Here is an 18,955-nt window from a genome sequence, read left to right on the forward strand (position 1 = left end):
ATTTAGTGCCTATGGAATTTTGCCATGCCGCATGGGCGTTGGAACGGCATACCCGAGGCTCAGTGAAAATACGTCTTCCAGGAGAGTCTCGTCGCTCCAGAACGTGTTGCTCAGACCAATGCCAAACTCCCAACTACTACTGCTAAGCCCGTTGTGCCGTGCAGTGCCCGTGCGCATTTTCCCGCGCTCGCCTGCCATCCACCTTTTACCGCTCCCTTACAGACAGGGTATGCACCCGAGGTTTTGCATTCTACATATCCTAACACATTGCCTATGTATGGACCAGACGCACAGTTACAATTTTAAACATCTTACAATAGTTTCAACATTTGTTACCTTTCAATTCTATTACAATATTGCTTGACATTTGACAAACATTAATATTCACATTGAAAATTGTTTACAGTTCCGTTAACATAACGGCATGAAACAAAAAAGAAATGAAATCAGAACTTCAATTACACTAATTTATCGAAAAATCAGAAGAAAAAAAACTACTTATTTGTACAATAGTACAGGGTCGTCGTTGTTACACATTCCGTTCAAATGCTCTTCCAAGTCTCTGACAGAATTACAATGTCATCGGCGAACCTCAAAGTTTTTATTTCTTCTCCATGGACTTTAATACCTGCTCCGAATTTTTCTTTTGTTTCCTTTACTGCCTGCTCAATATACAGATTGAATAACATCGGGGATAGGCTACAACCCTGTCTCACTCCCTTCCCATCCACTGCTTCCCTTTCAAACCCCTCGACTCTTATAACTACCATCTGGTTTCTGTACAAATTGTAAATAGCCTTTGGCTCCCTTTTTTTTACCCCTGCCACCTTTAAAATTTGAAACAGAGTATTACAGTCAACATTGTCAAAAGCTTTCTCTAAGTCTACAAATGCTAGAAATGTAGGTTTGCCTTTCCTTAATCTATTTTCTAAGATAAGTCGTAGGGTCAGTATTGCCTCACGTGTTCCAACATATCTGCGGAATCCAAACTGATCTTCGCCGTGGTCGGCTTCTACCAGTTTTTCCATTCGTCTGTGAAGAATTCGCGTTAGTATTTTGCAGCTGTGACTTATTAAGCTGATAGTTCGGTAATTTTCACATCTGTCAACACCTGCTTTCTTTGGGATTGGAATTATTATATTCTTCTTGAAGTCTGTGGGTATTTCGCCTGTCTCATACATCTTGCTCACCAGATGGTAGAGTTTTGTCATGACTGGCTCTCCCAAGGCTGTCAGTAGTTCTAATGGAATGTTGTCTACTCCCGGGGCCTTGTTTCGACTTAGGTCTTTCAGTGCTTTGTCAAACTCGTCACGCAGTATCATATCTCCCATTTCATCTTTATCTACATCCTCTTCCATTTCTGTAACACTGGCCTCAAGTACATCGCCCTTGTATAGACCCTCTGTATACTCCTTCCACCTTTCTACTTTCCCTTCTTTGCTTAGAACTGGGTTTCCATCTGAGCTCTTGATATTCATACAACTGGTTCTCTTTTCTCCAAAGGTCTCTTTAATTTTCCTGTAAGCAGTATCTACCTTACCCCTAGTGAGATAAGCCTCTACATCTTTACATTTGTCCTCTAGCCATGCCTGCTTAGCCATTTTGCACTTCCTGTCGATATCATTTTTGAGACGTTTGTATTCCTTTTTGCCTGCTTCATTTACTGCATTTTTATATTTTCTCCTTTCGTCAATTAAATTCTGTATTTCTCCTGCCACCGAAGGATTTCTACTAGCCCTCGTCTTTTTACCTACTTGACCCTCTGCTGCCTTCACTACTTCATCCCTCAAAGCTACCCATTCTTCTTCTACTGTATTTCTTTCCCCCATTCTTGTCAATTGTTCCCTTATGCTCTCCCTGAAACTCTGTACAACCTCTGGTTTAGTCAGTTTATCCAGGTCCCATCTCCTTAGATTCCCACCTTTCTGCAGTTTCATTAATCTGCAGTTCATAATCAATAGATTATGGTCAGAGCCCACATCTGCCCCCGGAAATGTAGTATGACAGAGCTGAACGAGGGCTGCAACGTGTACTGGCGAATAGGCGTGCAACTGTTGAGCAACTGATCGCCCGGTTGAACCAACTGGCTACCAAGTGTTATTGTATACAGGCAGGGAAGGGGGGAGAAGGTCGTTACATATGCCTCATGACGACTGTATGCAGGAGGTCGAGCGGACAGGATTAGAGAGTGGGCATTCAGGGCTGTAGTTAAATGACAAAACAGGAAATTAGGTACAATAAAGAGGATATATTTCAATGTACGGTGTACAAGGGCCGCGCCTAGGGTCGGAAGTTACCAGGTTTAACTAACGTTGGTGGCCGGTCATGAAAATCAGAGCCAGAGGCCCTTAATTCCAAAAAGATATTTGTTCTACTCGAGGTCTGGATTACAGGACAGAGAGGCAGCTGTGATCCGCACCGCAGATCACTCCAGCGTCCAAACACGTGACCTGTATCCCACGTAAGCTATTGACTGAAACCAATGGCGTGAATTCGCTAGCAGTTTCAGCACAGGACTGAAGGTAGTTGTTGCACAAATTTGCTCAGGCTATGAAATATTAACACATTTCAGTAAAATGGAGGATTCACGTACAAAGTCCAAGAGATGGGGTACCATAAAACGCATATAATACAAACCTTATCTGTGTTAACCCATGTTAAAATACAGAGTACAAAGCCTTTTCTTATATTGACAAAACACTGGAATTAAGGATGAACTTAGGGGATAGCAAAGACTACACATTTAAATTACCTCACAGGGTGATATTACTTAGGCACATCACTTAATACTATTACTATAATTTCTATGTATTTTTGTGTATTTTGTGTTTTACTTCCTTTTTTAGATCTAATAATTGTTTGTTGCCTGTAACATTGACCATTCATTGTTTTTATAAGTTTTTTGTGTTACTACTTACTTACTGCTGTATTCTATTAGCCATACGAAATAAATAAATAAAATCACTTAATTTATCATATAAATGTATTAGTTAAAAGTGGGGCAAATGAAAATTAACAAGGTTGTGGTCTGAATGGTTGAGAACTTCTCAGTCGTCACACAGTTTACATATCTATCCGGCCGGCCGGGGTGGCCGAGCGGTTCTAGGCGCTTCAGTCTGGAACCGCGCGATCGCTACGCTCGCAGGTTCGAATCCTGCCTCGGGCATGGATGTATGTAATGTCCTTAGGTTAGTTAGTTTTAAGTAGTTCTAAGTTCTAGGGGACTGATGACCTCAGCAGTCAAGTCCCATAGTGCTCAGAGCCATTTGAACCAATATTTGTCCTACTAGTATCACTCAACCGCATTGTTTTACAAAGCTGTTAGAGTAATTATTAACGAACTGTTCTCTATAGTAAAATTATAACTAGAAATTCTGAAGGACAGGACCAAAACGACACTTTTTGGACTATCAATTGACAGTGAATATCGGTTACAGCCTTATATTTTCCTCCAAAATGACAAATTTCAAGAAAACTACAAATTATTCTTAGAGATTACAGTTTTGAGATTATCAGGGTACTGTCATATGGCATAAAATAAGCTTGTAAAACAAAGTTGTAGGCATGGAGAAACACACAGGCAAAAGTCTACAAAAGATAATTAAAATGCGTGTCCACAGTGACAAAACAGCTAACATTATCCTCGTCCTATTCAAAAAATTTCACATAAATAATGGAAAGAATGTACTGAGTTTATAATCAGTTCATTAAATACGAAATGATTCACTTCTAGAATGTGGTTCTGTGGGACAGAAGCGCAAGCACTGGTTGTAAATAAACTTCTGACTGACGAGAGAAGAGCACATGGCTCGTCTGGTGGGGAAGCAGAGATATGCGTGTGACATTGACAAACTTAAATGGCGCTTCTCTCTAGTTGGGTGATGGAGCAGGGTATTATCTGCGGCGTAACGCACGTATTGTGGCAGGTGAAAGAGTGGAGAGGTATGCACAAGGGATGAGGAATGGCGAGAGGGGGGATGGGAGGTATGGGTTTCACATTCAGCTCTCGGCACAGCACACATGTGTCTGCTAAGGTGATCTCGGAGCAAATGTTTTTTGAAGCACAGCTAAATCCAAGTTGGTAGAAACTACTACCTGCTACGGAGTGTACAACAGGCTATTCAACCGTTCTGAGTTGGACAGGTGATTCCGAAATGGTGGAAGGCCGACAACAATAGCAAGAAGGGCGCTCACCAAATAATATGTCATTGTGTTAACACACAGAGGAAGACGTTAAAACACTTATAGTGGGCGTCGTGGCGACAGGTGGTAGTACAGAGTGCAGGTGGTCGGGCTTGACTACCTGTAAGCACGAATTAATCTTGTTAGCTCCAGCTGGTAGTTGTGTTATGAAAGGGAAGTATTACAGAGGATGCAAAAGTAACAAGTAACTAGCAGAGGTTGTAGAGGTGTGTGAAAAGTCGATGGCTAAAGGACTTGTGTGCACTATGTCACTGGGCAATTTAAACCGGCGATTCCAAAGAACTGCAGGGGTATACGTTAGTAGCTACAGGGTAGTAGGGGAAGGAGGGGATATAGCCGTGCTGAAAAAAAAAGGCTTACTCATCCTCATTAGCATGAGTGCAAAACTGTGGGGTAGCATTAATCCATGCCTGCAATCGACGTGTAGGCGGAATTTGCGGTGTTTAGTGGTTTCATAAGTGATTTGCCGAATCGGAAGATTTAGTAATGGATATTGTGGCTTAGGAGGAAATGGGATTTGACCAATGAGAAAATTATGTTGCGGATAACACAAGGGTTTTTCTGTGTATATTCGTGGACAGCCGTCTGCGATCGCAACGCCAGGGTAGCTCGACATGTTGGCCATCTATGCCGAGCTGCCCACACGCGGCGAACCGGAAGGGTGCTCACGTTAAAGAATAAGGAATTGGATATAATCGGGAACAAGTTCAGGTAACGGGTTTCAGAATAAGATTGATTCAGCAGCGATATATCGACTAGTCGCAGGGTTTTTTCCTTCCTGGTCCCTCTGGAGGAAGGCAATATGTCTGAGTAACATTGGCCACCGACCAGGGTGCAGACGAAGGTGAGTCTCTTTGTGATGTGTCAATGATGCACAGATGAAAGAGAGAGGTAGGCGATCAATTTATGAAAGCGGAAACTGAAAGAATAACCCAACCAGCTGGGCGCTCTGCAGGTGCTAACTGCACTGTGTAAGGCACATGGCCCTGGTGGAGGGAGGTACAAAGTAATGGTTGAGGTTGGAACGAATAGACGAACGACTCAGAGCAGGTGTAGTAACCCAGTGAAATGCATGAGCGGGGGAAGGACCGTGCTCTGCCCCCATAGGGGTGATTTCGCCTCGTGAGGCTTAACTACTACAAAATTCCCAAAATCCATGAAGTAACAGGGTGAGCTACGAAAAAAGGGGGCGCGAACTACTGCGACATTGTACAATAAAAAATTTTATTCATTAGGGTGTAAGTCTCTTGCTAACTATATTTCCAACAAGATAACGCAACACTGCGCTTGGGTGATGACGTCACATCACGGGTGCTAATCATCAACAATGTAGTGCTTATTTCAGCGGGTGCTTCAATCCTATTACGTCATGGGTGTATTTGTTTGAATAAACAAACTGGTGTGTCTCACTTTCTAAACACACGGCGGAGCACTGTATGCAAATGGTAGCAGTGCCGATTTCCGTGCTCGCTCGTAACATCTTCACTTCATTACTAAATTACTTCGTAAGAAGTAGGGTGAACAATAACGAAAATTTGTTCGTCTGGGTGAACTCTTAAATGTGCAAAACACACATGGGGTGCGAACTACAATTCTACACTTACTTGGATGAAACGTATTTAGTTATATCCTATCACAAAATCTATTTCGCTTACCCCTCTACAGCGAGAGGTTAGCGCACTTCTTCTCAACTTTAGGGGCGCATTCGACTCGTCTTTATTGAGTATCTTAGATAACTCGAGTGCTTCCTTTCTTCTAAACACACCAATCCGTCTCTGGGCCCATACATGGTGCATAACGGGATTCCGGAATCACTAACAAACAAAATCGTATATCATGACTGAAGGGGAATCTTACGTAATGGGAGTGTTGCAATAGTGCTAAATATCTAGAATCCAGGGCAGTGGTGGGTACGTAATGGTGAAATCATTTAAGAATTTGGAAAAGGAGAAGGTAGTCGGTTCTTAAGATGCGTCAGACTAGACGGAGGGTGGTATGGTGGTACTATACTTCAGAGGAAGCTCGAAAATGCAGAGCGCCACCAAACTAAATGGCGGTGCACAGGAAGACACCCAATAATGGCGCGCTTCGTTATTGCGATGTGTTTCCGCTTCGCGTTCCATCAACTGGAGGTTGCTTGCTTCCAAACTCCCTTCGCAGTTATAGTCTGGTCAGCGGCATGAGAATGAGAAACTCGCAATCATTTTATAATCTTAGGCAGCTTGAAAGAAAACAGGAAAATAAATGCTTCTAAACCGACAGAGACTTAGCTCATCTGCAAAGCCGTGGAGCATTAGTCCCATAAGTTAGATGAAAATCCGAAGTATCACAATGTATTGAACAATAAAAGGCAAATATAATAGACACAGCAAGGACGGGCTCCACACTCTAGGTTTGACAATAAAACGAAACGTTCAATGATGTACGCTTGTAAAAAGTAGCACAGTAGAAAAACTTTGATAGGGTAAACTTGTTGCATTCTTTCGAAAGGCAGAACAAAATCACTGTCAATATAGGAGATCTTAAAGTGAAATACAGTACAATACAAAAACTTAGGCGCTTCAGTCCGGAACCGCGCTGCTGCTGCGGTCGCAGGTTCGAATCCTGCCTCGGGCATGGATGTATGTAATGACCTTAGGGTAGTTAGGTTTAAGTAGTTCTAAGTCTAGGGGACTGATGACCTCAGATGTTAAGTGCCATAGTGCTTAGAGCAAATTTCAACCATTCTAAACAAAAATTATGCAACAAAGGTGAATAATGCGAATAGCGTAATATCACTAAATGACAAGTACTTATACAGTAGTTGGGAGAGAGTACCTTTAGACACCTCAAAATCTTCACATATGTATAAAGTTTTCACATAATACAAGGAAGTATGGACTTGGGCCGTCTTTCTCCTAAAACTATGAACGGTCACTTACAAGTACTTAATATTTATACTCCATATAACACTCTCAGTACACTGTCACTCAAAAAATAAGCAATAAATGACTTATAAATCAAATGAAAATTAGACTTAATTTATGACAGACCAGACAAAGAAGAAGGAGAGAAGTGGTAGCGTTTCGGGGCGTGCCTGACTTATAGCAAGGTGACAGCTGTGCCTGTCCACGTGTCTGCGCCATGCGGTCTTTGCTTATAGTAAGCGTTCACTGGGGACATAGGCCGCAATTTATACGACTAAAGAAACATTGCCTCAACTGGAAACTCGTTACATGGTAAACTGAATCATGGTTAACAGTTCTGTTCTGACCTCGGGGGTGGCAGCATAAAATAGACCATTTAACATCACTTACAACAACACACACAGGACATCTTGCCTGCTCACAAATAACCTCAAGAAAACAAAGTATTACGTATCTTCGTATCAACAAAAATTCGCTGCCCTCAGGGGGATAACAGCCGAAGTCATCTATCCTCTCTTATCAACTTAGAGGGGTAGAACAGATCAATTCACTTTCATCATTATACCTCTTATTACGCTACATCACGTAATACATTGTAGCTTCGTACATTGGGGTAACCAATCAAGGACTACCACTTACAAAATAAATTTTTTAATCAATTCTCCCAAAATATTCGTTGACTGGCTGCCACCATGTACACAACAGTTTATCCTGAACGACCGTTCAGACAACGTCACCACGCACAGACTCTGCAGCAGGCACCTGGTTCATGCACCCCCGTCAGTGCTGTTCAACGGCGACGAACGCAAATGGACGTCCACTGGATGGCGGAGTGGGCTTGTCAGATGCTTCACGTATTTTGCTGCATCGGAGAGATGGCCGTTGGCGTGCATGGCTTGAAGCGTCCGAAGACAAACGCTCTGCAACAAATGTCGGAAGGCTCCAGGTCAGAGGAGGAAGCGTTACGGTCTGGGGAATATTTTCGTGGCATTCCGTGGGTGATCTCGTCACAATGGAAGGCACAGTGGATGAACACAATTATGCATCAATCATTGAGGACCACGTCCTCTCCTAGATGGAGTTTGTTTTTCCTCGGCGCAGTGGCATCTACCAGCAGGACAATTCAACGTGTCACACAGCTCACAATGTGCGTGACTGGTTCAAAGAGCACCAGGACGACTTTACCGTACTCCTCTGGCCGCCATACTCCCCGAGGTGAAACCCAGTGGAGACCTGTGGGACTACCGCGATCAGGCAGTTGGCGGCATGGATGCTCAGCCGAGGCACCTCGCGCGGCTGGACACGGTACTGGAGCTCCAGATCCGCGTCCGAATCTTCCACAGCCTCAGCGACTCCCTTCCCGCATGCCTCGAAGCGGCCCGCGCTACAGATGGTGGCTGTTCAGGCTTCTGACGGCTGGTCACGTTGATGTGATTGGACAGTGTGCTTTGTGCAGGTAGCTGCTGCGGGAAGGAGACATATTATCATAAACTACACTACTCGCCTTTAAAATTGCTATACCACGAAGATGACGTGCTACAGACGCGAAATTTAACCGACAGGAAGAAGATGCTGTGATATGCAAATGATAACCCAAGGGTTTCTACTAGCCCTCGTCTTTTTACCTATTTGATCCTCTGCTGCCTTCACTATTTCATCCCTCAAAGCTACCCATTCTTCTTCTACTGTATTTCTTTCCCCCATTCCTGTCAATTGTTCCCTTATGCGCTCCCTGAAACTCTGTACAACCTCTGGTTCTTTCAGTTTATCCAGGTCCCATCTCCTTAAATTCCTACCTTTTTGCAGTTTCTTCAGTTTTAATCTACAGTTCATAACCAATAGATTGTGGTCAGAGCCGACATCTGCCCCTGGAAATGTCTTATAATTTAAAACCTTGTTCCTAAATCTCTGTCTTACCATTATATAATCTATCTGGAAGCTTCTAGGATCTCCAGGATTCTTCCATGTATACAACCTTCTTTCACGATTCTTAAACCAAGTGTTAGCTATGATTAAGTTATGCTCTGCGCAAAATTCTACCAGGCGGCTTCCTCTTTCATTTCTTAGCCCCAAACCATATTCACCTACTATGTTTCCTTCTCTCCCTTTTCCTACTGTCGAATTCCAGTCACCCATGACTATTAAATTTTCCTCTCCCTTCACTACCTGAATAATTTCTTTTATCTCATCATACATTTCATCAATTTCTTTATCATCTGCAGAGCTAGTTGGCATATAAACTTGTACTACTGTAGTAGGCGTGGGCTTCGTATCTATCTTGGCCACAATAATGCGTTCACTATGCTGTTTGTAGTAGCTTACCCGCATTCCTATTTTCCTATTCATTATTAAACCTACTCCTGCATTACCCCTATTTTATTTTGTATTTATAACCCTGTATTCACCTGACCAAAAGTCTTGTTCCTCCTGCCACCGAACTTCACTAATTCCCACTATATCTAACTTTAACCTATCCATTTCCCTTTTTAAATTTTCTAACCTACCTGCCCGATTAAGGGATCTGACATTCCACGCTCCGATCCGTAGAACGCCAGTTTTGTTTCTCCTGATAACGACGTCCTCCTGAGTAGTCCCCGCCCGGAGATCCGAATGGGGGACTATTTTACCTCCGGAATATTTTACCCAAGAGGACGCCATCATCATTTGATCGTACAGTAAATCTGCATGCCCTTGGGAAAAATTACGGCTGTAGTTTCCCCTTGCTTTCAGCCGTTCGCAGTACCAGAACAGCAATGCCATTTTGGTTAGTGTTACAAGGCCAGATCAGTCAATCATCCAGACTGTTGCTCCTGCAACTACTGAAAATGCTACTGCCCCTCTTCAGGAACCATAAGTTTGTCTGGCCTCTCAACAGATACCCCTCCGTTGTGGTAGCACCTACGGTACGGCTATCTGTATCATTGAGGCACGCAAGCCTCCCCACCAACGGCAGGGGGTACTCAACTAAATAAAGGCAGTAAATGTGCAGAAGTAGTCAACCGAACAATCATGGGGGTACTCAACTAAATAAAGGCAGTAAATGTGCAGAAGTAGTCAACCGAACAATCTACATCCCATCGAATAACACTCCAACCCAAATCGATCATCTTCTCAAATTCTGACTCGATCACCAAAGGCGCCCAACACATACTATTACTTTGCTATTCGGTCGTCTATGGGACAGCGAAGTTAACTCTTACAGATCGCGACGCTCCAACAGGTCTCTGCATTCGGAAAGATGCTCCAGTTACTTATTATTTATTTTCATTTATTAACAATTATTATCATTTGTGATCATTTACTATTATTTATTATCATTTATGATCATGTATTATTATTTATTATCATTTATTATTTATTATTATTTACATCATGCGCGTGTGTTCGCCACGAGTTCCAGAGTCAAACTAGGGTAGCACACATCGCCGCCAGCAGAATGCATCTGTTTCCTTGTAGGATGTACCACCCGCTAACTATCATTTTTATATAGGCCTGATAGAGTAATAGTATAATTTCTGACTCGTGATCGGATGTGATCAGTGGGCACTACATGTGTCTGCAGGACTATATTGCGCTCGTATCATACAAGGCAAATGTTTTACGTTTGGGGAAAGATAGCTCAGCGTAGGGGAACCGGGAAGAAGGATGTATGTCTGACAGGACGGAAAAGTAGGCGATCTAAGATTATCGCCCGTTTTTAAGTGCTGAAAGTTCTAGTCTTAGGAGCGTGTGTGTTTACACACACACACTCTCTCTCTCTCTCTCTCTCTCTCTCTCTCTCACTCTCTCTCTAACCAGAACCTTCGAGGCATCGAGCCTAGAGTCTAGAACAATACTTCACACATGATAGATTCGATGATTTAGTAAAAATGTTTCGAACTACCTTGAGTATAAATATCACTCGGTTCTTGTTCTTCTTAACTGTATGCTATTACATTAAAGCACTTTGAAATCTGTTCCTAGCGATCGATATGGTGGGCTAAGCTCCAAGACTTGGTCACATCTCGAGAAATGTGGAGCACTTGGAGGAGGTAGGACCAGGAAAGCTCCATTCAGTCAAGAGAGTTGGAGTGTAGCTGTATTCGTCTGCTCGGTTGAGGATTAATTAGGTAGCTATGTTTCAGGGTAGGTTGGTCAATGCCCCGGTGAGGATGGTCTTTTAACGTAAGATGGCGAGATTGCTGTGTGCGCGCATTACACAGAGAAATTGATCGAGTACTATGCGCGAGGTCTTAGAAATATGTGCAGCGTTGTCTCATATACTTTGATGATTTTTATCTGTTCGAGAATTAAGTGTGAATGGACGTACTGAGCCGTCATCTATCAATGTTCGCAATGATACTTGCAAAGTAGAGGAGGTATGGTTTAGCTATGTTACTGAAATTAGGGAAACATGCTGTCACATGACTGGCCAGTGTTGGACTTACTGTAAGATTTTTCGCGATATCAGCTGTGATGGATAATATTACAGTAGATCGGTGGTGTCTTCTCCATCCCATCCGTGCACTGGGTACCACATAATGATTGAGTGACAATGCTTGTTTGAGTTGGGAAACAAATTTTGGTTGATGGACCGCAACTTCTAGGGTTGCTAGCACCGAAGACGGTGATCTGGTACTTGTGTGCAAAATGAGCAATCACTAGAAATGGAAGGAACGCAGAGTTATCAACGAATCGGTCACTGTGACATAATATAAAATTTTGGTGTGTTCTTGTAGTCTATGGATCTGGAGATGTTTGTAGCAGAAGCGAGCAGGCAAGGAAGAAGAAACAATAAGCCATTTGTGTTGAATGGAAGCGATCGCCGAATTTGTGGAACAGCTCTGAGAGGAACTTCTGTCTGTTGATGTAAAAGGGCTGATTACCGCTGAGTGTCACGCGTGTAGAAAGAAACAGCAGTTTCACAGTGCTTCCTTAGGAAGGGAGAGCATTGGGGCATATAGTCGGTATTGCAAAGTTACTGTGGCTTACACTGTGTAGGCTTTGTATATATTGGACTGTAAAGTTACTTATGTTATGGGATGAGTAGAAAGGATTTTGATAGGTTAGCAGTGAAAAAAGATAAATGACTGTCAAAGTTCGTAGGATGTGGACTACTTCTTACATGTGATCGATTATGGTGTTGGAATTTGAACTTGTGACAGATTTTTTGCTATGGATGTAAAGAAAATGGCTTTCTTCCCACCGAAATCGGACATCTTGAATAAATGATGATAATAATAATAATAATAAATAGAAGTACAGTTTTCAAGACATTATCATGTTTGAATTTGGTGCAATTTTTTTCTGGAGGGTTAGGTTAGTGGACATAGCACATTTGACCTATTTTCTGGCCATAATTAAAATTTCGCGCCTATTTTCTGGGGGTTAGGTTAGTGGAGGTACCCCAATTGGATTTCTTCCCGCCAAAATCCGCCATCTTGAATGACGTCATGGCAGCGCTCTCTGGTGGCAGGGGTATGAACTAACACAGTTGGACTTCGGACCTCGTAACAAACATATGTGCATTGTATGAATAATAATAATAATAATAATAAATGATAATGAATGATAATAAATGATAATAAATTATATTAATTGTTAAAAAATGATAATGAATAATATTGGGTAATAATAAAGACAAGTACGGTTTTGCAGGCATTATCCTGTTGGAATTCAAATTTCCTGCCATTTTTCTGGAGGGTTAGGTTAGTGGGCGTAGCCCAAGTAACCTTTTCTCCCGCCGAAATCCGCCATCTTGTATGTTGTCATGCACTGTTGCCAAGGCTACATGCTGCCATCTTGGATGACGTCATCGCCGCCATCTTGAATAAATTTGGCAACAATGGAAAGTGGGATGGTACATAGTTTGTCCCGCCACTTGTACTATCACATCTCAAATTTGCCTACCGTACAATTTTAGCAACAATAGTACCGGTACTGTCAGAGATATTAGAAATGTTTTCGCTGATAACTTTCGACTTATTCATTTCCTGTACAAGGACCCTTACTTCAAACTGATACATTTATCCTCCTCCATCACCCCTGAAAGTCTGTAACATCATCACAGAATCACCCCGCATGTGTATAAATTTGCAGTTTCCGGCCGCTACAACTTCGACGCTGAGAAGCATTGTTGGATGACCTTTCCGGACATCAGTTCCTATCCGATATATTGTGTAATCACTCTCCTCTATAAAAAAGAAGGTACGTTCTATGTAACATATATAACTATGGAGAGTCTGTTATGTCAGTTATCGGTTTTTGATCTGATAATAAAATGTTATCATAATTCATTTCCTTCCGAATACAGTAAGGGTTTATTTATCACTTAAACACCAGGGACTCTTTGAAAGCACCCGTACAGCCACACTGTGGTTTGGGACTGTGTGCCAGATTTCACTCAGTGCAGCCATCAACCCTGGTGCATCATCGTGAGTGAAAACGTGACGAAAATACACTCCTGGAAATGGAAAAAAGAACACATTGACACCGGTGTGTCAGACCCACCATACTTGCTCCGGACACTGCGAGAGGGCTGTACAAGCAATGATCACACGCACGACACAGCGGACACACCAGGAACCGCGGTGTTGGCCGTCGAATGGTGCTAGCTGCGCAGCATTTGTGCGCCGCCGCCGTCAGTGTCAGCCAGTTTGCCGTGGCATACGGAGCTCCATCGCAGTCTTTAACACTGGTAGCATGCCGCGACAGCGTGGACGTGAACCGTATGTGCAGTTGACGGACTTTGAGCGAGGGCGTATAGTGGGCATGCGGGAGGCCGGGTGGACGTACCGCCGAATTGCTCAACACGTGGGGCGTGAGGTCTCCACAGTACATCGATGTTGTCGCCAGTGGTCGGCGGAAGGTGCACGTGCCCGTCGACCTGGGACTGGACCGCAGCGACGCACGGATGCACGCCAAGACCGTAGGATCCTACGCAGTGCCGTAGCGGACCGCACCGCCACTTCCCAGCAAATTAGGGACACTGTTGCTCCTGGGGTATCGGCGAGGACCATTCGCAACCGTCTCCATGAAGCTGGGCTACGGTCCCGCACACCGTTAGGCCGTCTTCCGCTCACGCCCCAATATCGTGCAGCCCGCCTCCAGTGGTGTCGCGACAGGCGTGAATGGAGGGACGAATGGAGACGTGTCGTCTTGAGCGATGAGAGTCGCTTCTGCCTTGGTGCCAATGATGGTCGTATGCGTGTTTGGCGCCGTGCAGGTGAGCGCCACAATCAGGACTGCATACGACCGAGGCACACAGGGCCAACACCCGGCATCATGGTGTGGGGAGCGATCTCCTACACTGGCCGTACACCACTGGTGATCGTCGAGGGGACACTGAATAGTGCACGGTACATCCAAACCGTCATCGAACCCATCGTTCTACCATTCCTAGACCGGCAAGGGAACTTGCTGTTCCAACAGGACAATGCACGTCCGCATGTATCCCGTGCCACCCAACGTGCTCTAGAGGGTGTAAGTCAACTACCCTGGCCAGCAAGATCTCCGGATCTGTCCCCCATTGAGCATGTTTGGGACTGGATGAAGCGTCGTCTCACGCGGTCTGCACGTCCAGCACGAACGCTGGTCCAACTGAGGCGCCAGGTGGAAATGGCATGGCAAGCCGTTCCACAGGACTACATCCAGCATCTCTACGATCGTCTCCATGGGAGAATAGCAGCCTGCATTGCTGCGAGAGGTGGATATACACTGTACTAGTGCCGACATTGTGCATGCTCTGTTGCCTGTGTCTATGTGCCTGTGGTTCTGTCAGTGTGATCATGTGATGTATCTGACCCCAGGAATGTGTCAATAAAGTTTCCCCTTCCTGGGACAATGAATTCACGGTGTTCTTATTTCAATTTCCAGGAGTGTAGTTTCTCGCGAGGCACTAAATCATTAAAAATGTAATCAATTTAGCCAGTAGCACCGTAACATAGCGGCTAAGGCTGTACGCTCTAGGCTCGTTTGATCTACATGTACATCTACGTGATTACTCTGCTATTTAGAACAAAGTGCCTGCAGCTGTTGCTACTGCTATTACCCCCCTTCTTCTTTCACTTCCAGTCTTAGGAGTTGCTTTTATTATATTGTTAACAGACCGAAAAGTAAACACATCATTCTCTGACTCTGCAGGAGGGCCTTAGGCTCGTAGGCTAAAGGTCGCATGTTCAGTAAGTATAGAACGATAATTGTTTTTTGAAATCCATATCAAAATGGTTTTTTTTTCGTTTAATTCGACTTTAGATATATTTCGTTTCCTATATTTAATTATGATCCTTAAATGCTTCATTTAAATCGTTGTATTAACTTTATTATTTTGCATAAATTGAATGAAGCGACTTTGTATAAAAATTTGATTGCAGCCAGGTAGAGTTTATATTTCCTCATAAGTCTGAAATAATTTATGTTGTAAATGTTGCTACGAGGAGAACACTCCAAAATATGTAAATGTCATTTAGCGACCAAAGTAAAGTGCTACTTTATTTTATACCCTAAAACCAAAGCAAACCATGAGGCTCTTCTTAGTATTTGCTACAGGCCCCGCGCTGGTTTAATCCGCCGCTGAAGATGACACGTTACAGGACAGAACACCTTTTCAGCAGTTAAAGTTCTTATCACTTCTGAAAGTATTCTTCTATAGAAATTCATGGGTTTAGCAACCGATGGAGCTCCTGCGATGGTAGGAGTTCATAGCCTTCTATCAGTCAACAGCTTTCCGAAATTTCTGTCTTACCATTGTGTAGTAAATCAGAAGTCACTACGTAGATGGTTTTTAAGTACGGAGCAGCTCCAAGTCACACCGAGTTGTCTGTTTCACTGCCTCTCATAGTTTGGTTGTAATACTTTGCCTTCGTTATAGTGTTTGCGACGCTGCTGCTCCCTGTTGCGACTAACAGGACTGCTGACTGTTGCTGGCAGTGAGTGTCTGGTAACAAATGAGAAGCGCCATGCCTCGCATCAATGTTCCTGGTTGTCACAAGCTAAACAGTGCATCACGCTCTAGTCTGCGAAACATTAGACCACAGCTGCAACTAATCTGTCACAGTGCTATTGGAAACATTTAACTGCCCTGACTGCTCTGACTTTCAGCGTCCAACCATAACTATTTAAATTTCACGTGATAAATAGTACTTCACTGAATATAATAAGAATTTCAGACAAATGTACGCATTACATAATTCCTCACATCTTTAGTTGTCAGATACAGTTTCGTTGCCATAATATCGTATAATGTTCTCGACATACTGACTTCCATGGAACTTCCCATTGCGATATTCTTCCAATTCCATTATGTTAGGGTGCCTTAATCTGACCACCATATTCGACCGTTATATACTGCGTGAAATTTCTATATTTCTTGGTCGCAGTACTTAGACTGAAAGTGGGTCTTTATTAATGCAAGGTCCCAAACTCGACACACGATCGGACGCACCATTTTATGTACTGCTCCTTGCTTTCTTAAACTTTATTGAGAAGGGTCTCTTACACTCTTTCGAATTTTTCTGCCATGTTACGTTTCCAGCTGACATGTTCTTCAGAACTTATCTTAACAAACACTCTGGCGTTACATCCACTAAAATTTGCACCGAGCATGTACAGTAGATTTCTGGAGTACATGATTTATTATATTAAGTACCGTATATACATAAAATAGTCATAAAAGTAGTGAACATAGAGCACCTACAATTCAGAATCGTTTGTTCTGAGTACTGACTGATGAACTAGATTGCCGCTATTGCGATCTACATCTCGTTAAACTCAAATACACTGGGGTGAAAAAAGTCTCGGGATACCTTCTAGTAGCCTGTCGCACCTCCTTTTGACCGGCACTGTGCAGCACCTCGACGTGACGTGGACTCGACAAGTCGTTACAAGTCCCCTGCAGAAGTATCGAGCCGTGCTGCCTTTACAACCATCCGAAATTCCGAAAGTGTTGCCGGTGCAGGATGTTGCGCACGGACCGACCTCTCGATTACGTCCCATAAACGTTCGACAGGACTCATGTCAGGCGATCTAGCTGGCGAAGCCATTCGCTCGCTCGAACTGTGCCGAACGTTCTTCAAACCAATCGCGAACTTTTGTTAACCGGTGACACGGCGCACTCTCATCCACTAAAATTCTGTCGTTATTTGCCCAAATGAAGTCCATGATGGCTGCAAATGGTCTCCAAGCAGCCGAACATAAACATTTGCAGTGAATGATCGTTTCAGTTGGACCCGAGGACCCACTCCATACCATGTAAACACAGCCCACACAATTACGGCGTCGTCAACAGCTTGAACAGTCTGTCGTGAGCAACTTGGATCCACGGCTTCGTGGGGTCCGCGCCACACTCGAACCCTACCATCAGCCCTTACCAGCTGAAACCGGGACTCATCTGACTGGGCCACGGTTTTCCAGTCGTCTATTACGAATAGTCCAACCCATATGGCCACTAGCCCAGCGGAGACGCTGCAGGCGATGTGGTGCTGTCAGCAAAGGCACTCGCGTTCATCGTCTGCTGCCGTAGCCTATTATGCCAAATTTCGACGCACTGTCCCAAAGGACGCGTTCGTAGCACGTCCCACACTGATTTATGCTGTTATTTCACCCACTGTTGCCTTCTCTTAGGACTGACAACTCTACGCATACGCCGCCGCTCTCCGTCGTAGGCCATTGCGTTGTCCGTGGTGAGAGAAATTCGGTATTCTCGGCACAGTCTTGACACCGTGGATCTCGGAATATTCAGTTCCCTAACGGTTTCCGAACTGGAATATCCCATCCGTCTATCTCCAACTACCATTCCCCGTTCAAAGTCTTGCTAATTCCTATCGTGCGCCATAATCATGTTGCAAACCTTTTCACGTGAATAACCAAATGACAACTGCGCCAATGCGCTGGTCTTTTACACCTTATGTACGCGAGACTATCCCCATATTTATATGTGCATGTCACTATCCCGTAACGTCTCTCATCTCGGTGTAAATCTGATAAAAACATCTTCTCCTGCAGTTGCAATCAATGTTATGTTATAAAAGTAAGTGAGTGCCGCTAAAACTCAAACAATTTCCGCTACGATCAAGGGAGTTACATGGTGTGGCAGCCCTTTATCCTCCATCCATGAAGAGAGTTTCCGTTTTTACCTGAAGGGCGTGCTTTTAAGCATATAACGGCTGGGAAGTTTTGCCCTCTAGAAATTTGTAGAACTTTACTGAACATGCGAGGGTATTCGACAACATTCCACAAGGTTCTAGAGTATTTTACAGCATTCCAAAACATTCCACAATGTTTCGGAATGTTCCACATCTATCCGGGATATTCTGGAATGTCCGGGAATAGTCTGGAATGTTCTGTAAGATTCCAGAACTTCCAGGAACATTCACGAACATCCCAAATCATTGTGGAACATTCAAGAACACTATAGAATGTTGTTGAATGTTTTGAAACATTGTGGATCATTTGAAGAATTTTTAGTACGTAATGGAATTCGGCACTGGTGGATTTACCCATTCGTATTGGTGTACAAAGAAAGACCTGTCCTGTATTCGAGCGTCAATTGCTTATCAGCGACGAAGGGAGGAACTGAAAAAGTAATGCAGCGAGTGAATAAAAAGAAACGATGAAGTGTGAGGAAAAGTGATGTAGTGACTGAACGTAAATCGAAAATAAAGTGTGGTCTGAGTGTAAATAGTACTCAGGGTCTTTGTTAATAAAACATTGAATTCATTTATGTTTTAGGCAATGCCCAAACGTAAAAGAGGAGGAGATCTTGCCATTTCTGAAGGAAAACGGCGAAAGAAAAAGAATAGCGAAGAAACGAAACAGAAGAAAAGTGCGAAGCACGTTTAAGTTCCCAAAGATGGCGAATGAGTACCATG

This window comes from Schistocerca serialis, chromosome 1 (genome assembly GCF_023864345.2).
Source record: "Schistocerca serialis cubense isolate TAMUIC-IGC-003099 chromosome 1, iqSchSeri2.2, whole genome shotgun sequence".
Taxonomy (NCBI): Eukaryota; Metazoa; Arthropoda; class Insecta; order Orthoptera; family Acrididae; genus Schistocerca; species Schistocerca serialis.